Here is a 23,852-nt window from a genome sequence, read left to right on the forward strand (position 1 = left end):
TGTGTCTTTAGTTTGTTACTTCTTACAAACTGCATCATTATGCCTAATTCAGGTCTTCTTTATTTCCATGCTTTATGACACTTCAAACTATGATTCCCACATCAAGGTACACATATCTTTCTCTTAATGAAAGTAAATATCTTTCTCTTAATGAAAGTAAATATAGTTTCTCTGAATCATACATTGTAATTAATTAATGACATCCTCTCTTTAGCCTAATCATGGATCCTAGAGCATACATTGTAATTAATTGATGACACTTAAAAGTATGTTTCTTGCTTTAGAGATCAGTCCATTTAAACAAGGAAGATATCAAGAAGATAATCGTAAGGTTGGTAACTTGATATCATGTTCATTTTCCAATACTACCCTTCCATGTTAAAGGTGTGTTTTTATTTTTTTATTTTTATGTTCTATAGTGGTAGCCATCCTGCTTTAGCATCTGTTAATGTGATGCAAAGAACCCCAAATATCATTTTCCAGATTCTTATATTTGTTGGTTCTTCAAGATCATAGTAAGTATAAAGTTTACTTTTTATTTTAATTGTAATTTCTTTAAGCACTTTAAAGTGTCAATTCTTTTATTCTTGCAGATGGGACTTCTGTTTTCAGAAGGGTAGTGATTTAAAACATTGATGGTGATTGGTTTCCTTGGTATGAAATATGAATCACTCATAATAATGTTTATGGTCATATAACATCATTATTATATAATCACCCTACTTTACACGGATATTAAATGAATAGATTTACTATTACATCATTACTAGAGGAGGGAGGAAAAGGGGACATACGGTTATAATTTCTCCATTTAATGTCTTGTTTTTTTGATCCGTGATTTTGTTCTGTTTTGGATTTGGTCCCTACCCATCATGCCGCCCAAAATCAATGTTTTTGTAAAATGACCATTTTGCTCTTCATATGAAGGCAACTATTTTTGTATGTCGTAGATGTTCTTGTGATTCTCTTTCCTTTCTGGGGGAGTAAATGATTAAAAACTATTAAAAGAGGGGCAAAATAGTCATTTAACATGGGTCTAGATTGCATGAGGGGTAGGGACGAAATCCAAAACGAAAAGAAACATGTGGATTAAAAAAGCAAGAAAGTTTGTATTTGGACCATATCCAGGACAAAGAAAAAGGGTATAGCACAAGGACTAAATTTGTAAAATTTAGTCTTTTTATCTTGAAAGTTGAAACTAAGGTAAAAGGTTGACCATATTTTTTTATGTTATGTTGATGTATGTAGTTTGGTGGGTTTCAACAAGGAGTACTGAAACTGGCAGTGGAGCCTTCCATATTGGGGAGTGCTTTTACAGAATGTGGCCCAGATAGAAAAATTAAGCTTGATCGTAATCCTGGTATTGAAGAGGTACCTGATTTATATTTATTTATTTAATTATTTTAATCTATTTTTTTATCTGAATTCTGAATATAATATGTGATATTGCCATAGTTATACATATTTTTATGCAATATTTATTTACATTTTTATTAATATTTTGGTTATTTGCATAGAATAATGGTACTTATAAGGATAAATTGTTATTTGCAGCCAAAATAGAAGCATTCTCGAAGATAGGGACTGAAACTGACAACATTTGGAACTTTGGAGGCTTGAAGGGAAGAAGGATTAAAAACTCAGAAAAAAACGTACTCACGACGTGAATAGTTCATGATTCACGACGTGAGCAGAGTATTCCAGAACATATGCATCCGGGTGAAAGAGTCCTTGTCGAATACGAAAAGATCGCATTCACGACGTGAATCCGTATGGTTCACGATGTGAACTCGGGAAATCAGAAAACTATAAATTCCCTTGCCCATTACGACTTGGAGAATTTTTTGGCTGATTGGAAGGTTACCTGAAGACGATTTTGAGCAGAAGAAGAGTTCTGGAAAAGGCTTTCAACATCAAAAGGAGTAAAGGTTCAAAATTAATTAATTAGTTTGATAGTTATGAACATGTTTGATAATTTGATTTGTTTTTGCTTACTTGTTATTATGAGTAGCTGAATCTAGCAGCTCTTGTCTAGCTAGATGAAGCTTCTGAATTATGTTTTAGCTCAATGACTATTGAATTTGATTAGTTGGTAAATTGCTTGTGTTTGATTATCATTACCTAGCATGTTATTTTAGTTTCTTAGTTTCTTAAGTTCATGTTCTGTGTAGTTAGTGAACATTAAATTACATGAACTTGAAACCTAGTGATTTAGTGAACACTGAATTGCTAGAGCTAGGATCGACCAAAATCTTAGATAAGTGATAAAAGTAACTAATTTAGCTGTGCTAGAGGACATAATTTTTGACCATAATTGTGTTTGCTTAGATAAATCTTACATAGCTCACTTATAATTAATAACTAATTTTGTGTTTTGCTTATGTGTGACCATACAAGGTAGTTCATGAATTGGTAAAAAGATTAGTAAATTTGGACTTGAATTGATAATTACATAATAATTGGTGACCAACTTTGATAATCCATAATTATTAGCTAAACATAAATAAAGAAGTGGATTCAAACTAGACAGGAGTGTTTTTAATTAATTGATTGAATTCTGTGATTTAAGTTCGTCTGGTCTTGCAAAATCAGATAAAACCCTTTTAACTGTTAATACTTAGGTTAATTTAGTAGTAAGTAAATTAATTAGTTAACACCGTTCCCTGTGATCGACACCCAACTTACCCAACTATTCTATAATTCGACTAGGTACACTGCCTAGGTGCATTTTAGTTAGTTAAGTTAGTTAGGTTATAAATATAAAATTGTGGGTACTTTTGTGCACATCAAGTTTTTGGCGCCGTTGCCGGGGAACGGCTTAGTAATTGCTAATTTATTTGCTTTAAATTAATCGATCCTTTTTGTGGGGTAAAACATGCAAAGAGTTATTTTTCAGTTTCATTTTTCTGGCAATACAGAACTCACGACGTGAGCTTTATAGGCTCACGACGTGAATCCTGTGATTCCTCGTTTTCTTAGTTTAGTTTGTCTTTCTTAGTTCAGTTTTACGTTTTTATTTTTTCTATTTGCAGGAGTTCATGACCAGGGGTTCTAACACACCATTGGTGCCACCTCTTGAAGATCCGGAGTCCGCCCTTCACAAAAAGAAAGATAAGAACGTGAAAGAAGATCAAACACCAAAGAAGAAGCCCTTACAAGAATTCAAGTCAGTATTCTCAAAGAAGTCGGGAAAGAAAACGGGAGAGTCCAGTTCATCTTCAAAGGACAAGTGACAAGCTGAGAGCATCAATCCAACATTTATCCCGAACGAATCCGAATACGAATTCGAAGTCGAGTTTGGACTTTATACAAGTGAACCCAAGAACGAGTCAAGGAACGAAATGGCAAACATTGAAGGGACATATCCTCACTGCACTAAAGGATATCCCATTTTATGGGAAGGATCATGAGGATGCATTTAAGCATCTAGATGAAGTCAGCGACATTGCTGACTATTTCAATGTCCCTAATGTTAACAGAGACATCATCTTACTAAGGATGCTACCAGTCACTTTCAAAGGAGCTGCAAAAGACTAGTTGAAAGCACTTCCTCCTGGTACAGTTACTACTTGGGCTCAAATGCGTGAGCAGTTTCTAGATCAGTTTTGCCCACCTTCCAAGATAGCTAAACTCAAGAAGGCAATAGCCAACTTTGAGCAACAACCGGGGGAGTCATTATACGAAGCTTAGGAGCGCTACAAGGGGTTATTAAGGAATTGTCCTCAACATGACCTAAATATCCAACAAGAGATGTCTATTTTCTATGATGGAGTCAATGTTATGACAAGACAACTCCTTGACTCTCAAGGGCCATTGACAAAGAAGAACCCCAAGGGAGGTCAAGGAGTTAATTGAAGAATTCGCAAGACACTCTCGAGAGTACCACAACCCAAGACAAGATGGAGTAAAAGGCAGTGGAGGTGCACAATCTGAAGAGATAGCAGCTATGATGGCGATGCTGAATACTATGGACCGGAGATTGACCCAAATGGACCAATCAATTCATGCAATAAGGGTTGGATGTGAAAGGTGTAGTGGGCCACACTTGACTAAGGATTGCCATTTGGATGAACATGGGAACAAGAAGGCTCAAGTTTGCTACTCAAGTGGGGACAAGTATGATGAAGACTGGAGAAAACCAAAGAAAGAGTGGCTGCCTTACGATGAGTACAAGAGGCAAAAAGAAGAAAAATATAAGCAGACAGGGCGAGGCTTCTATCAAAAAGAGCAACCACCGGCCGAAAAGAAAGTAGACTTGGAAAATATGTTGACCCGATTTATGGAAGCATCCGAGAGAAGACATGATGATACTGATGCAGTGCTAAAGGAACACATGAATATGATGAAAGAACAGCACAAAATGATGATTGACCAGCAAGCTTCATTAAAGAATCAGCAAGCATCAATCAATAATCTAGAAGTCCAAGTCGGTCAACTCACTACTTTGGTGACTAATAAATTATCTTCACAACTTCCTGAAAAGAAAGCTCAACCTCATGTTATGGCTATTGATACCGAAGAAAAGGAAATCTCTGAATTTTTGGAGGCATTAGAAGTGGAACCAACGCAGCCCGATCCAAAGCCGAAGAAGCCGAAACTCGAAAATGAAGAATCTGTTGGAATACCCGGTTCACGTCATGAGCCCGCTATGCTCACGTCGTGGACCCAGTCTGAACAGAAAAATTCCATATTTGTTCCAGCTTATAATCCGCCTTTGCCATTCCCGTCCCGAGCTAGTCTTAGTCCACTGGAAATGGAACATCTGGAGTTTATTCAACAAATAAAGGGTATTCCTATTAATACTCCTTTTATTAATTCATTATCAAAAATTCCAGAATACGTGAAGCTCCTATAAGATCTCATAGACACTCGACATGAGTTAAGGAAGAATTCTCAAGTGATTCTTAGTGAGAAAAGTTCAAGAGCTGTATTGGAAGAGTTACCTAAGAAGATGGGACATCCCGGACGCCTCACTCTTCCATGTGAGTTTGGTAACAATTTGAAGACTTATGCTTTAGCCGATTCCGGGGCTAGCATAAATTTGATGCCTTTTTCGTTCTACCAAAAGCTAAGTATTCATAAAATGAAGGCAACAAAAATGACCATCCACATGGCCAATCGTTCGGTGACGCGTCGAAGAGGATTTATAGAAGACATCCTTGTTAAAATTGGGAAGTTTGTTTTCCCAGTTGATTTTGTAATTATGGATATGAAAGAGGATGCAAATATCCCAATCATTTTTGGTCGCCCTTTGCTAAATACTGCTGGCGCTCTAGTTGATGTTCGTGAATCTAAGCTTACATTGAGGGTTGGTGATGATAAGGAAGACTTTGGAGTACAAGATGGATTTCGAGGATATGATGTTAAAGGTGAAGTGTTCAATATTGATGAAGATGATGATGAGCTTGAAGAATTAGAGAAGCTTATGGAAGAAGAAATCAAAACAATTCAACAAGTCAAACGCACTAAACCAAGAACATATGTTCTGTTTTTCGTTGAAGTCATTGCCTTTACAAAACCAACATCTTTGATAAGTAAGGAAAGTGATGACATGTCTAGTGATGAAGAGGAGGTTACATCAAAGGTGACTAGCCCAGTGGTGAAGGAGGAGGAGGATATTATGAAGCTTAAAAATGATGAAAAATTGAAGACTCAAGGGATCAAACGCAAGCTCAATGGAAACGAAGTCAAGGCTAAAAATGAGAATTCTAAAAAGGCGTATATTCGTCGAGTGCAAGCTTACAAGAGGCGTTTCAAGGAGCAGAAGATCCTGATGGTGGACTCTTCTGACGAATCAACATAGGAGGCACGGAGTCCAGCTCACGACTCCTAAAAAAGAAGCGCTTCTCGGGAGGCAACCCGAGTTTGGTTTGCATTTTCTTTCTTTTTCTTTTTGCATTTTTAGTTTTTAGGAAATCGATCATATCGTCCGAATCACTATATTCATAATAAAACACTGAGTGTGAGGTCCCTAAAAATTAAGTGGTAATAATTAAGAATCTAGTTAATAGACAATTTTGGAATTAATAAAAATTTTACAGTATTCACGACGTGAGTTCAGGATGTAACGGACAATATATCATTAATCCATAATTAGCCCATTTTCTATTAAATTAATGGCCCATTATTTTTAGTCCAGTCCAATTTTGGTATAGATTGAATGGCCCAGTTTTTAAGCCCAGAATGAATTCACGACGTGAACCTTTTAGGATTCACGACGTGAATCCTGAAATACTCGGGACCACAGATTAAAGAACACACAACCCTCTTTGACCAAAACATTTCTTTATTCCCACGAAGTGAAAGAGGCGACTGGTCCCCCCTTGTTCGATTTCGGCCAACATACGTTCTTTAATCCTCTTTTGCTTACGTAATCCTCCAAAATAGAAATGGCTCCTAGAAGGGAAGTACCGATTGGAGTGGCGAGTTTACACCCGTTCTACAATTTCCCAACAACGATGTCCCGAGAAGTCTTGACCCGATGGAACAATCAGTTGGGGTGGCTTTACAATCGGGAGATTGCAGTCGCACCCACCATCAATTGGACACGGTTGAGGGAAGTTGGACTCATGGATAGGCTGTCCCCGTTCCTGACCAAAATATTTATTGGAAATGGTTATTCGTTCACTTGCTCGGGATGGCTCAACCTTTTTCGCATCCAAGAGCGAGTATATAAGGAGTTTTGTGTTGAGTTTTTTTCAACAGTTACATTCCAAGAGAATGTCCAAGACCCCCATTATCAACAAGCTTTGGTATTCCGTCTCGGGGGTGAGTATCGGGAATGCAGCCTCATGGAATTTTCTTGGAGGGTGGGGATATATAATCCCCAAGAGGCGAGTTTGGCATGTTTTTGAGGGATGCAGCTAGAGGGTATGCGTATGATGTCACTGGGTTTGGTTTCTGGCACAATATTGCATCCGGGATATCACCGGAGAGCAGCATTCGGTCCCCTATCCACCGATTACTCCACCGATTTATCATGTTTTCCATCAACCACATGAGGCATGGGGATAAAGTAACGAAGCAGAATCTATTTTTCTTATGGTGTATCTTACAGCCGGAAGTGTGTTGCAACATTCCTTACTTTTTGGCACGCTTCCTAGGTGATTCTGCTGCTAGTTCTCGTCCTGGGAGCCCTATCTGTGGAGGGCAATTCATTATACGTTTGGCCCGATCGTATGGTTTGTTTGTTCCCGGCATTACCCGTTCCATGACTTGCATGGATGGGCATGAGTTTAGCATGGGTTATTTGGAGACAATGCGGGTTGTTCAGAACTTTGGATCTCACTGGGGTATTTTGGCATCCGATGTTGAGGGTGGTGACCAGTCGGGTGAACAACTCGAGCATCAGCCACAACCACGGCCAAGGCGAAGGAATATGAGAGGGAGAGGTGAACAAGGACAACCGGTGCACCAACAAGCACCCATTGGAGGACCACATTTTGGGGGTGATATGACTGGCTATTTTGATCAACTTTCGTTAAGCGTGAATTGGATTGGGGGTACAATGGAGAATTTGGTGCAACATTTACATGTGGAGCAGCCTCCTCATTTAGGGTATTATTACCCAATTTTCCCTAGGATGAGCGAGTATCGAGGCCAAGGAGGAGATGGGGCAGGCACTAGTGGAGCTCGGGATGAAGAGGAAGATGATTGATTGCTAGTTTGGTTTTATGTATTTTAGTTTATAAGTTTCTTGTTTATTTGGTTTTAGTTGTTTGGTTCGAACACTTTGTACGGATTGTTGAACAATTGTTGGTTTATTATTATGTTACTTTTATTTTCTTTTGGTTGTTTGATTACAGCTTGCTAAGGAGTCTTGGGAAGGGAGTAAAGTCGAGTCAAGAGTTGTGATCGTCTAGTTAAGGGTCGTTACAAGTCTAGAGTTAAGAGTCGAGACCCACAATTAAAAATAAGTGTGGGGTGAGTCGAGAGAGAGGATGACATTAGCAAGGAATCATAGAAATTCTGCATTCAGAAGTGTCTTTATCAATTTCGAAATTGGAATGGGATGCCAAAAGTAATAAGAATAATGGGCTGTTTCATTTTTCAGTCGCCCAGTTTTCACGACGTGAGCATACACTATTCACGTCGTGAGTTGAGTTATTATAGATTTCAGATTCTGCATTCCTGCGACCTCACGTCGTGAGTTTCCCATTTTCACTATATTTGGGGTTTTTTTTATCACGAGCATGCTGGCTGTTTCCTCTACTATACAAAGTGGCCTCACTTACATCTTTCGCGAGTTCAAGTCCAAGTTTCCATTTAGATGAAGTTCCATATTCAAGATGCACATGTCAACTACACGTTTGGAGTTCGATCTTGCCACTTCTATCCCATGGGAGTCTGTTCCTTTTTCCTCCCTTTTCATTGCTTTTAATTTAGTTTATGCATACAATGAGGGCATTGTATGTAGTAAGTGTGGGGTAGGAGGTCGAAAAAGTAAATTAGTAAATTTGCTAGAAATCTTAGGGTATTTAAAAATTTTCATGGGTTTGAAATAATAATCTAATATTAGTTCTAGTAATAATAATTTGAACTTAAGTTGCTAGTGTTGCGTTGGGATGATCTGATAAAGGCTCAAATGTTTAGTTGAGCCAATATACGTTATAGTGCATTTGTGGCCTCCTTTATTCTAGTGAAATCATGGGACAAAAACACAACCTCGCTTAGTTTGAGGGATGCGATATGTTTAGCAGCCTAAACCTGAAATGTATCCAGGAAAATTAATATCCTTAACCAATAAGGGTTGAAGTAAAGCGCCCCTGCATAAGCATGTAGGTTTTTGAGTGATATAAAAAAGTGGGTACATGTAAAAAAAGAGAGAGAAATTACAAAAAAAGTGAAAAAGTTGAAGAGTTTTTGGAGCATAAAAGTATCAAAGTATGAAGATCAAAGATCGAAAATTCTGAAGTTTCAAAAGTTGAAGATATCAAAATCAAACATAAAAGTTGGTGAATTCAAAGAAATCAAAGATCAAAATATCAAGAAGTGAAGAATTCAAGATCTCCATATTGTGGTATCTTCTAAAAGTTGTAATTCTCTAGTTTATGTATGCTTGGGTGGCTTTACAAAAATACCTTGAGGTTAGAAAGTTTTCTGCGGATGGATTCGGAGGGTTACATAAAATGAGCATTGTTCGAAAGAAGTGAGCGAGTGTTTATGAGGATTATGAGTATTTAGAATTGAGGGGGGTTACTTAGGAAAAATTTTAGACACAAATGCATGCGTTGAGGTCTTGGCATAATGGATGAGTTTGAGTTGGATCGTTCTATGTGATGTTGGTGATGAAGGTTTAAGTTTAAAAATAATTAGATTTGCTTGAGGGCAAGCAAAGCACACGTGTGGGGTATTTTGATATTGCCATAGTTACACATATATTTAGGCAATATTTATTTACATTTTTATTAATATTTTGGTTATTTGCATAGAATAATGGTACTTATAAGGATAAATTGTTATTTGCAGCCAAAATAGAAGCATTCTCGAAGATAGGGACTGAAACTGACAACATTTGGAACTTTGGAGGCTTGAAGGGAAGAAGAATGAAAAACTCAGAAAAAACGTACTCACGACGTGAATAGTTCACGATTCACGACGTGAGCAGAGTATTCCAGAAGATATGCATCCGGGTGAAAGAGTCCTTGTCGAATACGAAAAGATCGCATTCACGACGTGAATCCGTATGGTTCACGACGTGAACTCGGGAAATCAGAAAACTATAAATTCCCTTGCCCATTATGACTTGGAGAATTTTTTGGCTGATTGGAAGGTTACCTGAAGATGATTTTGAGCAGAAGAAGAGTTCTGGAAAAGGCTTTCAACATCAAAAGGAGTAAAGGTTCAAAATTAATTAATTAGTTTGATAGTTATGAACATGTTTGATAATTTGATTTGTTTTTGCTTACTTGTTATTATGAGTAATTCTGTGTTTTGCTTATGTGTGACCATACAAGGTAGTTCATGAATTGGTAAAAAGATTAGTAAATTTGGACTTGAATTGATAATTACATAATAATTGGTGATCAACTTTGATAATCCATAATTATTTGCTAAACATAAATAAAGAAGTGGATTCAAACTAGACAGGAGTGTTTTTAATTAATTGATTGAATTTTGTGATTTAAGTTCGTCTGGTCTTGCAAAATCAGATAAAACCCTTTTAACTGTTAATAATTAGGTTAATTTAGTAGTAAGTAAATTAATTAGTTAACACCGTTCCCTGTGATCGACACCCAACTTACCCAACTATTCTATAATTCGACTAGGTACACTGCCTAGGTGCATTTTAGTTAGTTAAGTTAGTTAGGTTATAAATATAAAATTAGTGGGTACTTTTGTGCACATCAATATGCTTGGAATTTGATAGATATTTATCGAAGGATATTTGCAAGCTATGTTGGATACATTGTATAAACACGAATATCTCAGAGTCAGAGTCAGAGTCAGAGTCATTGATGAGCAGGTATCAGTAATTTTATATCATATGTGATATGTTAATTTAATTCCAATTAAAAATGTTGTTTTGTATTTTGTAGGTTGTTCTAAAGAATCTACCACCAAACAGTGTTAGATAGATGAAATTATGGATCACGTGAAGGGCTTCCTCATCAGCAAGGCATTATTGAAAGGAGACTCCTCTATCTCACATCCCTTACATCACCTTCGTGGAAAAAACGTAAGTCTACACTCTAAAAGGGTGGGACAAGCCTCTTCCTCGTGGAAAAGACATAAATGCCCTCATTACATATGACATCTGATTTCTTTTTTTTAGGAATGGAGAATCAGGCCAACGATTTTGACTTTGTATGAGCATCTGTTTGTGAATTTTTCAATCAGGTGGCTGAGAGAGCAGGCAGGTGATCTAACGGCTAAAATCAATTGGGGGGACAGGTTTAAGGGGGGCCCACTAAAAGAAATAGCAAAATAAGAGGAGAGTAGTAATGCAGGTATGGTTGCATATATTGATGGAAGGTTATGTCGGTGTAGACCAATCTGCAAACACGGTATTATCGTTTACTTTTTGGTCGGAATCGGAATTCAGTTCCATTCCAGTCCTGCATTTGGTTTCAACATAAAAGTTTTGCTTCCAACAAAGGCCCTAATCTAACAAAAAGCAGGAAAAAGTAAGTGGCATTTGGCCCGCCTAATTCCATGGGACTAAATGGGAATCGAAATCGAGTTTCACTCCTATCCTTCTTTCGGATGGAAGATATCAAGCAATGGAAAAGATCTATGCGGAAATGCAAAAAATATGAGATTAAAGTGAGAATTATGGTAGATTATACTTTGAAAACAAATATTAATCAATGTTAAAGTTTGATGGATGTTTTTGGTATTTTAATGTTAGTGTTTGGATCGTATAATTATTTGATATGTTTGGTATTTAAATGTTAATGTTTGGTTTGGTATTGCATAATTATTTGATGTTTTTGGTAATTTTGTTTTACATTCACAAAAAAAAAAAAAGAATCTGATATTATATATTTGTGAGGGATTAACTACGGAAAGAAAAAAAATCACATCTTAAATTTGCGAGGGATTAGCAACGGAAATAAAATAATAAATAATAAATAATAAAAAAAGATAGAATTTTGCAAGATATTAGCGAAAGACATATTGTATTAAGTTTTGTCGCTAATGTTCTAAATAACCGTATCGAGTGACCAATTTGCGATGGATATTCTGTCGCTATGGTCGTCGCGAGAAAAGTCTGATCTGTCGTTAAAACTCTCGTTAGGTCATTAGCCACACTTTAATTGGTTATGGAGTAACTTTGTAGTTGATCCGTCGCAAACATTCTTTAGTGACGGATTCGTCCGTCTCAACCCATGTTTCTAGTAGAGTTGTTGGTTTAGTTGTGAAAATAAAATTTTAACTGAATTTGATGAATTGAGTTTTTCTGTGAAACATTTTTGGAGTCATAAAACTGTTGAAATATTAAGCTAGATTTAGTGTTTATTAAATGTCGTTTAAAGAAAGATGGGGCGGTTACAAGTTGATAGTTATTGCTCTAAGGGTTGCAACGGTTACATAACCATTGTGATCAGTCGAGAATATGTCAACCATTATGATGGTTCAAGAATGTGTCATATACTCTTCATATATACATGTAATAATATTATGTAAATTTTATTAATCACCAATCAATAAAATTTACATAATATTATTATATAATATTATTATACGTATATAATATTATGTAAATTTTATTAATCACCAATCAATACAAGAATGTATCGTATACTCTCTATATATACATGTAATAATATTATGTAAATTGTATTGATTGGTGACTAATAAAAGCTTTTGTTTTCTGTACAAGAATCTCTCTTTCTATCTCCTTGTCTCAATATGCTTTCTCCAACAAAAACCTTTTGTGATGTGATATCACAGGTGACATCAAAGCCTATTGCAATTCCTTTAAATGAAGCTTCCAATCCTACCGTCTTGCCTATCTGGCGTCAATGTCTTAGTCACCCCGGTCATCACATTTTCAATCATTTAAGGGGCGTTTCGTTCGTAGAATGTATTTGAAATGAATGGAATATATCAAATGAATTGGAATATGAAGGAATTAGAAAATGATTTTACTAGAAGCTGAAATGCATTTGGTTGGCATGGAATAAAATATGTTTTCTGGCATTTGGTTGGCATGGAATAAAATATGTTTTCTGGCATTTGGTTGGCATGGAATAAAATATGTTTTCTGTTTGGTTTGCTGATTTCACAAAGGAATTGGAAAATAAATTTTGTAATATGATATAAATAGCCTTTAATGGATTTTTTGTAACTTATTACATGTATTAACTTATTAAATTTTATAATATGGTTTTTTGTAACTTATTAATTATCGCTTTTAGTAATTTATGGGCTTTTATCTTATCTTCAAAACAAACACTAGTGGTAATAAGAATGAACAAAAAACAAATCGCGTTGGCAAATAAAAAACAATACCACATAGGCAAAAACACAAACATTTGGTGTAAAAGGATTGATTGCACATTCCCAACAATAAATCCAAACCAAAACATTTATACACATGCATGTAAAGAGAAATCTTGATACTTTATCAAAAAAAAAAAGATGAAATACAGCCAGAGATGAATACAGTAGATGAAGTAGATATGGAGTACAGTAACACAGATGTGAATATATTATGTAATTGTCTATCACACAAAGATAAAAGTAAAAATGAAAATGTATAAAATTTTGACTTCTAGCCTCCATCTAGAAGCCTACCTGTAACGTTCCAAAAATTATGAAGTAAAAATTTCATTTTTAATTCAACCAAAACATTAATAATCTTTAAGTCAAACATTCATTCTCCTTTTTCTAAATATGCAAAAGTACTTTATAAGAAAATAGTTAGCAGAGTACAATCTCAAAATCATCATAATGCGGAACATGGGTGGATGCGCTAGGCCCTTCCCTTTCGAACCAGAAGTAAGTGAAACCATAACCATAAAAACCGTAAAAACAAACCTTAGTGAGTTCCCCCAAAATACCACATACCATACATACCTTTGGGCCTAACCCTCACATTAGGCCCAACCCGTACATTGGGCCCAACCCACCATAATGGGCCTAGCCCTGCCAGATCAATGTGCCCAGCCTAATAATATAAATGCAAAAGTCACAAAGATAGTTAGCACCTGCCTAACATACAATGAACCTAGCCCTTCCTGATCCTTCGGCCTAGCCTAACATACAAATGGGCCTAGCCCAACATATCATGCAAGAGTCACAAAGACATCTAACATATCAGAACCTAGTGGGTCGGCATTGGTGCCTTCGACCCATGAGAACAGTGAGGAGACTCACCTCTGAATCTGAACAATAGCTGATGACGTTCCGCCTCCGAATCTCAGCTCTAACCAACGCCTAACCATCAAAAAGGCCAATTCTCAAACATAATCTAGAGTACCCAAAATACCCCCATGAGTCAAACCATGTCAAAAAGAACCAACTCAACTGACTACCACGCCATGGTAGCCCTTTACCACGTTGGGGGTGTCAAAAACAATAAAATAGTCGTGATCAGCCCCGCCACCACGTCATGGTAATAGGGTTTTCAGCAGCTTAACGCATTCAACCATTTTCTTCGATTCTAAAGGGTCTCCAACTCAGATCTGGTCCATAATAGGGTCTAGATGGATAATGTTTCCAACTTTATCCAATAGAACCCTCCAAAGTGTATAGATCTCAACTTAAGTCCAAAACACTACATGTCATAAGCAATAATCACTCAATCCATAAGGTTACTTGACTAAAAGCTCCAGAAGAGTCTCTAACACCAAACACATCATAAAAATCTGTGATTTACATGTCCAATGTATGTCTTGAACTCTTACTAGGTCAAATTAGGGCAAAAAGGGCCAAGATTCCATGCATGGCCTCAAAACTCAAATCTAAATCAGATCCAAAGAGCCAAATGCTCCAAATGGCCTGAAGATTTTTAAAGTTGCAAGCTTTATGAGATTCAGCCTTCCAAAACAACAAGTCATAGAGAAAAGTGGGAAAAATCCATAGATCTATCAACTAACTCATCAAGATGAAGACTTTATACCTTCTTGATATGCTTGAGGAAGATAAACTCCTGGACCTACGTTGCTTTGGACACCCAATATGATCTTCCACCACTTATTTTCTTCACAAGCACCAAACACACACACTTTAAGGCTAAAACTTACACAAGGGATCTAGGGTTTGCAACGGACGATTTGGAGAAATGGAGGCTAATAGGAGGGAGACTATGAGGGGTTAAAGAGTTTAAATAGGGCTTAACACTTAAAATTTAGGGTTTTCTCCAACATCCGCCACCACGCCGTGGCAAATATCACCACGCTGTGGTGGGTCATTAAACTCCCGCGGCAAAAGCTTATCACCACACTGTGGTGAGGCTTCACCACATCATGGCCGAAGAAAACTATTACACATTACCCACAACCAAAGGGGTTGCCAAGACTATAAATACAAGTTTCGTTATTCAGTTGTATGCATCCCAAACACAAAGACTTCAAGCATGACACTTAGAGTGAGAGTGTTAGAATATGTGGTTGTTTTTTGTAATGTTTGAGCGTGAGAGTTGCTCCTTGTACTGTAATTCTATTTTCATGTTGAATAGAAGATTTTTCCAACCCTAACATAAAAACAATAAAAAATACAATTGATTACAGAAAATAGGAGGATTCGAGGTCTTACTTGTGAATAGAGACGATACAGGAATGATGAACCACAAGAAATACGATAAAACAACAACAATGATAGATAGATGGAATCGTTTGGAAAATATTAGTTGCAGATATATATATATATATATATATATATATATATATATATATATATATATATATATATATATATATAATCGAGAGGAGAATGTAACTGTAGAAAAGAAATGAAAATCAAGAAATGATTTTGTTTTGAAAATCAAGAAATGATTGTGTAATTTGAAACAAAAAGAAGGAATTGAATGTAGATTCTTGTTAAACAGTGGAAGAATTATGAATCTTTCGAATATGGAATTGAATCATTATCATGGAAAGGTATGGGCATACCGTCTCAGATCGAAGGACCAAGTATTGGACCGCTTCAAAGATTTTCATGAAATGGTGGAAAGACAAACATGCAAGTAGTTGAAATATCTTCGGTCAGATAGTGGAGGCGAGTACTATTCCCGTGAGTTCTCTACATACTGCACGGAACATGGTATCAGACATGAAAATACTCTCCCACGAACCCCACAACTCAATGGTGTAGCAAAACGGATGAATCGAACCATTGTTGATAAATTTCTGCGCATGATCAGCATGGATAAATTCCCAAAGCCATTCTGGGGTGAGTTGTATTGACAACTTGCTATCTAATAAATATGTCACCTTCTGTTCCGCTAAATTTTGAAGTTCCGGAGAAGATATGGACGGGTAAAGATAACTCATATTCTCACCTCAGAGTATTTGGGTGCAAGGCATTTGCACGTGTATCAAGTGAATTGCGGAAGAAGCTGGACCTCAAATCCACTCCATCCATCTTTATTGGATATGGAGATGAAGAGTTCGGGTACAGGCTATGGGACCTAGAACTGAAGAAAGTTATTGGAAGCATAAATGTGGTTTTTTTATGAGAACCAGTATCATGATTTCAAGGCACCGGTTAGCGAGCGACAAAACTCCAAAACTCCAAAGTTTTAGATATATAATATCTTAAAATAAATATGTTGTTTCCATTGAAGAAGATGATGAAGAAGTTGATGATGCAGATCAAGAAAGTGTTGAGCATGGGGAGCTTCCACCCCATGATACCTCAGATCCATTTCCAGAAGTTGCAAATAAAAGAACTCTAGTTCGATGATCCGAACGAGTTCGCGCTCCATCAACAAGATATCCGACTTCAAACTACATCCTTCTTACCAGCGAGGGGGAGCTAGAGATCTTTTAATAGGCTCAGTCTCATATTAACAAAGCAAATTGGGTGAAGACCATGGAAGAAGAAATGAATTCTTTACAGAAGAATCAAACTTATGAGTTGGTGAAACTCCCCAAATTAAAGAGAACCTTAAAAAACAAGTGGGTTTTCAAGTTAAAGAAAGATGGAAAGGGAAATACCATGAAGTAAAAGGCGAGACTCGTTGTCAAAAGTTTCCAACAAAAAGAAGGAATCGAATTTGTTTATATTTTTTGCCAGTTGTGAATATGATGTCTATTCGAGTTATACTTGTTGGGGTTTGAGCATTCTAACACTCCTATGGTGTGCATGCAACCCTAGAAACCTTGGATCTATGTTTTCTCTATTATACATGCAAAATTTCATTTTTCCAAGGTTTCATCCTAACTAGCATATCATGGGGTATATGTAATATAAAAACTATTAGAATGACATACCTTTCTTGTAGCTTTGATTCCTTAAGACTTTGTGAGCCTAGCACCCCAAATGTGATGCCTCAAATGCTTCACACAACACCACCAACAATTGGAATAACTTGAGAGAAGATTATTATGCACCAAAATCGGCTAGCCATCACTTGTGTATCCTTAAGTGTCGATTTTGCTAGAGTGAGGCTTCTTTATATAGTGTACACATTAGGGTTACACTATGTAACTCATGCCTTTTCCACATTCCTCATGATCCATGGGTTTTAGACTCCATGGAGCATCCATGGGTCACCACGTGGGTTTAGCCCATCATGAAGAACTATGGATCATAAGCCCACTATATAAGAATGAATGATTTACCAAATCAATCCCCATTTATTTAATTAGTCTCTTTTGATCACAAAATTAATTCCAAACTAATACTTGATCAATACTAATTAAATAATTCATATTAATATATTAGAACTTATAATATATTAATAAACCATAAATATCCTCTTCTCATAAAAGTCTATCCAAATTGTTCTGATGCCATGCAACCCAAATGGACCATGCCAAATCGGGTCAAGTACATACCAAATATAGTTATGGACTTAGACACCTTATCCAACAGTCTCCCACTTGGATAAGTCTAATAACTATAGCTGCAAGTATGACTTCAAGATCCAACCAGCAATCGTAGCTCTTTCAAAGTCTTGCGGAACTAAGTTTCACCATTTTAGATAAGTGATCATATAATCCTCTGTTCAAGATATCTTCCGGAAAAATACATGGAACAATGTCGTACTTATTGTCCAGCAGTTTGTTTTCCGATTTCCGATTTGTTTGACATAGAACTCAATCGAACACATCGATTCAGTTCTGACCGGGCTCGACACATAAGTCAAAACAAAATCATCGAGGGGCCCAAGATATTGTTTCTAATCCTCCAAGGACTAAAAGGAACAGATAAACTTCGACTCATATGCTTGTACTGACTAATCATCAAATTATATACAATAGCACGTTTTATAACATCATGTTACTGATGTGTTTTCGTACTATCAATGTACAACCAACTCATAGTCAACAATGCATATCTCTTGGTTTGAAGACCTATATGATATTACCGTCTCACGATCACTCGAGATAAATTCCATGAAGTGATACAAGTGAGCGTGGGTTGAATCCAATACTCAGAACTTATGAGCACTCATGAATGTTGCAGCAAAAATTGCTATGTCTAATACAATTCAGACAAATTTACAAACCTAATTCACGACAGTCTTATTTCAATACCTACTTCCAAAGTATGATCGACTGTGGATAGTTATTCTGGAAGTCAAAACATGCAAAATGAAACAACATTAAAAGATTGACACAAGACAGTACCATACTAGTAAATAAAAACGCCTTTTATTTAAACATCAAATGTCAATTACATTTCAACTATTACAAGTTTCGAAAGCTATCTAAAAGATTGACACAAGACAGTACCAATGTGCTGCGCATGCTGTAAATGCTTAACCCTACACTGTCCCTTCGTGAGGGGATCTGCTGGGTTCTCATCTGATGATACCCTCTTTGCCACAAGGAGTCCTTCTTCTATTCGATGTCTAATGAAGTGGTATTTTCTGTCAATGTGCATGGATCTGTTGTGATCCCTTGGTTCCTTGGCTAAGGCAACTGCACTATCGTTATCACAGAAAATCTCCATAGGCTCCTTTATAGCTGGAACAACTCCAAGGTCTCCAATGAAGTTCTTCAGCCATATTTCCTCCTTCGCCGCCTCACTTGCTGCTATATAATCTGATTCACAAGTTGAATCAGCTACTATCTCCTGCTTGGAACTTTTCCAAGTAATTGCTCCTCCATTTAGCGTAAAGACACAGCCCAACTGAGAGCGGAAATTATCCATGTCTGTCTGAAAGCTGGCATCACTATACCCTACTACTCTCAAGTCATCACTCCCACCAAGGGTAAGGACCCAGTCCTTAGTCCTCCGCAGGTACTTGAGAATGTTCTTTACCACAGTCCAGTGAGCCTTGCCAGGATCCCTTGATATCTGTTGACCATGCTCAAGGTAAAGGCCACATCAGGACGAGTATTAGTCATAGCATACATGATCGAGCCTACATCAGAAGCATATGGTACTCGACTCATCTCAGCTATATCAGCCTCTGTACTCGGGCTCTGAGTCTTACTCAGTTTGGCGTTACTCTGGATCGGCAAGTCACCTTTCTTGGAATCCTACATGCTGAATCTTTTCAGCACCTTATCCAAGTAGGTACTTTGACTAAGTCCAATTAGTCTCTTACTCTTGTCGCTCAATATCCTTATCGCTAGGATATAGGCAGCTTCTCCAAGGTCCTTCATAAAACACTTCCCAAGCCAGGACTTAACCTCCTGTAAGGTTGGGATGTCATTTCCTATGAGTAGTATGTCATCCACATACAATACCAAAAAGCTAACTATACTCCCACTAGCCTTAACATATACACATGACTCATCCTCGCTCCTCGAAAACCCAAACTCTTTGACTTTCTCATCGAAACAAAGATTCCATCTGCGAGATGCTTGTTTTAATCCATAGATGGATTTATCAAGCTTACACACTCTATTAGGGTACTTTGCATCGACAAAACCCTCTGGCTGACTCATGTAAACATCCTCAACCAACTTTCCATTAAGGAAAGTAGTTTTGACATCCATTTGCCATATTTCATAATCATGAAATGCAGGAATGGCTAGCATTACCCTAACAGACTTAATCTTCGCTACTGGTGAGAAGGTCTCATCATAGTCAACTCCTGGAGTTTGAGTAAAGCCCTTCGCAACCAATCGCGCCTTATAAGTGTGTACCTTCCCATCCATGTCGGTCTTCTTCTTGAAGATCCATTTGCACCCGACTGTCTTACGCCCTGGTACATTGTCAACCAAGTCCGAAACTTGATTGTAATACATGGACTGAATCTCGCTGTCCATATCCTCCTTCCATTTGGTAGACTCAGGGCCTGCCATGGCTTCCTTGAAGTTGTTAGGTTCATCCAAATTTATCAGTGTACTATCACTGATAAATGCATCACCTTCTGTAGTAATATGGTAACCATAATAAAACTCAGGTGTGTTCCTAACTCTCGCGGAACACCTCAGAGGTACAGACTCATCAATCGGCTCAACATGAGTTTCCTCCTCAGGTTCATTGCTAGTGTTTGAGGTTCCTTCACCGCTCGACTCTTGAAGTTCTTCAAGGTCAATTTGCCTCCCACTATTTCCTTGGCTTATCAATTCTCTCTCACGAAAGACTCCTTTCCTCGCCACGAAGATAACATTGTCACTCGGTTTGTAGAAGAGATAACCAAAAGATTTATGTGGGTAGCCGATGAAAATACACCGCTCACTTCAAGGTTCGAGCTTGTCGTGAGTCTTGCGCCTCACGAAAGCCTCGCAACCCCAAATCTTGATGTGGTCTAAAGTGGGAACTTTCCCAGTCCACATCTCGTGAGGTGTTTTGGCAACCTTCTTGGTAGGGACTAGATTAAAGATATGGGCAGTAGTCTCTAAGGCATACCCCCAAAATGAGATTGGTAACGAAGCTCGACTCATCATGGAACGAACCATGTCTAATAAGGTTCGATTGCGCCTCTCATCCACACCATTCAGTTGTGGTGTCCTAGGAGGTGTCAATTGTGAAACAATTCCACATTCCTTAAGATAGTCAAGGAACTTGATACTAAAATACTCACCACCTCGATCGGATCGGAGCATTTTTATCTTCCTGCCCAACTGATTCTCCAGTTACTGTTTAAACTCTTTGCATTTCTCAAAGGTTTCTGACTTATGCTTGATTATGTAGACATAGCCATATCTATTATAATCATCAGTAAAAGTCACATAGAAGCGGTTAGAATCCCTTGTGGCGGTTCTGAAGGGTCCACACATATCAGTGTGTATGAGGTTCAACAAACATTCACCCCTATCACAAGTACCAGTGAAGGGTGACCTAGTCATTTTTTCAAGTAAACAAGATTCGCAACTATCATCAGACTTTAATTCAAATGACTCCAAGACTCCAGCCTTTTGGAGTTGGCCTATACGCTTCTTGTTGACATGTCCAAGACGACAATGCCACAAGGATGCCTTATCCAAACTAGTGGAAGAATCAATATGCAATACATTATTTCCTAAGTGGTCTACAACCGACACAGTTTCATATACACCATCACAAGGTAATGCTTTAAAATAAAGAACACCATTATAAAAAGCATTAATACCACCACATTCATTATCAAATGAAAAAGTAAATCCTTGTTTGTACAAACCATGAAAAGAAATAATATTTTCGCCATTTCAGACGAGTAACAACATTTATTCAAATCTAATACTAATCCACTACTAAGCAATAAAGAATAAACTCTAATCTTGGTGACAGGTGAAACTTTCCTATTCCCCATGATCAAGTTTATCTTCCCGTGCTCCACATCCTCACTTCTTTTTAGGCCCTGCAAATCAGAACAAATGTGAATTCCACACCCTATATCAAGGACCCAAGAATTAGTGTGTGGTGAGTTATTAGACAATATAGTGTAAATACCTGCATGGGTGGGTTTCACTTTTCCATCCTTAAGATCCTGCAAGTACTTGGGGCAGCTTCGCTTCCAGTGCCCTTTTTCCTGACAGTAGAAGCATTGTGCATCCTTCGGGTTGGAAGAGGGAGTGGCAGAACCACCTTTGGTTCCACTCGAAGAGGAGCCATCAAGAGAATTTCCCTTGGTACCCTTCGAAGGGGTCTTCCTCTTTTTCCCTATACCATGCCTGATTGCTAGAACAAGGACGGTGGTAGGAGTGCTAACAACATTCTTACCTTTGAGACTACTTTCAGCAGTCCTCAAACGTCCTTGAAGTTTGCTAAGTGTGACCTCCTCCTTGTTCATATGATAGGTCATGCGGAACGAATCATAACAGAAGGGTAGGGAGTATAGAATAATATCTATTGCTAACTCCTCGTCAAAGTTCACATTTAACTTTAGCAAACAGTCTACAAATCTTTGCATTTTCTGCAGGTAGACCGTGATGGATTTGTTGGATTAGATGTCTACGCCCATAACTATTATTGGTATGTACTTGACCCGAGAGTAGCATGGTCCATTTGGGTTGCATATCATCAGGACAATTTGTTAGGATGGACTTTTGAGAGAAGGTTATTTATGGTTTATTAATATATTATAAGTTATAATATATTAATATGAAATCATATGTTTTAATTAGTATCGATCAAGAATTAATTTGGAATTAATTTAGTGATCAAAAGAGACTAATTAAATCTATGGGGACTAATTATGATAATTAGGTATATTTATATGTGTTGGGCTTATGATCCATGTTGGACCAAGTTTATGTATGGATACATAAAAAGTTGGGCCACATGAACCATGGATCATAAAACCCATGGGTATGGATTATGGGTTATACCCATGACCCTTGGAATCCTACATATAAATAGGTTACTCCATAGCCAAAATCACCACTTCTTTTCTTAGAGAAATATGGAGGTGTTTTGGTGCATGGAATTCTCTCTCAAGAGCCACCTTTGTCCTAGGTGTGTTGTGATTCCATTTGAGGCATTTCATACTATTGGTGCTAAGCTCTTAAGGCCAAATACATCAAGACTTCAAGCCACATAAAAGGTATGTTTCCCTAACTAGTATATTATATGGTTTATGTCAAATGCATGCTAGTTATAGGTTTAATGCCTTGGAAACCATTTGCATGTATAATAGAGAAAACATAGATCCAAGGTATTTAGGGTTGTATGTGCACCATAGGATGTTGTAATATACTAAAACCCAACAGTGGTATCAGAGCCGTGGGTTGTTTTCTATTATATTTGATGCAAATGTATTTTTTTTTTCAAGTTGAAGGAAAAAAAAAAAGAAAAAAAAACATGAAGTTTGTCAAATTTTATGATAATTACTTGATTTTATGAAAAACTAATTATTTATAAAATTTGAGTCACTTTACTACAAGAGTTGAATTAGGTCAATTTATTAAAAGATAGAATGATATGATTATTTTATTTGTTTTAAAAGTTTGATCTAAATGGTTTTAAGGAGTTACAAATTTTGTCATAAAATTTTGGAACTCAAAAGTTTTTTTTAAAGTTATGATCTTAAGAGTTTTGAAACTTCCATAAGTTATGGATGTGAAATGTCTCATTTATTAACTCTTTAGGTTATGAATTCCAAGAGTCTTCAAAGGATAATTGTCAAAGTTTCAAGATTTGTATTAGTTTATATGATTATCTAATTTATTGAAAATTGTTTATGTGAGTTATCTTTACTTATGAGTTTCATCTAGATCATAGAAAAATTATTTGATTATTGTGTTAATTGGAATATTTGATCTTAATGGTTTTTATGAACTCCATAACTTGTCCTCAAGTTATGGAAAGTGAAGAGTTTTTCTTTTTAAAGTGTCATTAAGTCTCATAGGTTATGAAAATAGAAGAGTCACTATTTTTAATGTCATCATTAAATGATTTAATGTCTTCCATAACTTGTCCTCAAGTTATGGAACTTGAACTTTTTTTTACATTAAACCTTAATTAAACTCATAAGTTATGAAAAATCCAAGAGTTTTGAAAGGTTTCAAAACTTGTCCTCAAGTTTTGGAATTTGTAAAGTTACCCCCCATGTATACTTTAATTCCAAACTAGACCTTAGAATTTTAAAAGTTTAAAATTCAACCCTTATACTATTATTATAATTTTCGTTTGTGGTAGTGTCAAAATTTACCAAATCAGTAAAGTTCCTCATCGCCCAAGTTTCAATTGGACCGAAACTTGGAATCATGCAAGTTGAATAGTATGATGAATGAGAACTTTCAAGCATTGGAAAATCAAGACTAATTACTTGTTCACATGGATGTGTGAGTCAAGTGAAGGAATAAAGGGATCGAGTACACATTCTTGTGCATTGGTCATGTCCACCACAAAGCTCG

The 23,852-nt window shown here is 36.9% G+C and overlaps 1 long non-coding RNA gene and 1 other non-coding gene across 2 annotated transcripts; one reads left to right on the forward strand and one right to left on the reverse strand.

The window, feature by feature from the left end:
- Positions 1–437: 437 nt before the first annotated feature.
- Positions 438–1,922, forward strand: LOC145159535 (uncharacterized). Its single transcript, XR_013737772.1, has 3 exons — positions 438–654; positions 1,249–1,371; positions 1,555–1,922. It is a non-coding gene; the product is annotated as an uncharacterized LOC145159535 (long non-coding RNA).
- Positions 1,923–3,627: 1,705 nt separating this feature from the next.
- LOC145161967 (small nucleolar RNA R71) lies at positions 3,628–3,734 on the reverse strand. Its single transcript, XR_013738822.1, has one exon. It is a non-coding gene; the product is annotated as a small nucleolar RNA R71 (small nucleolar RNA).
- Between the last annotated feature and the right edge of the window lie 20,118 nt (positions 3,735–23,852).

The sequence above is a fragment of the Lactuca virosa genome, chromosome 2, assembly GCF_052849685.1.
Source record: "Lactuca virosa cultivar CGN04683 chromosome 2, Lactuca_virosa_CGN04683_v6, whole genome shotgun sequence".
Lineage (NCBI taxonomy): Eukaryota > Viridiplantae > Streptophyta > Magnoliopsida > Asterales > Asteraceae > Lactuca > Lactuca virosa.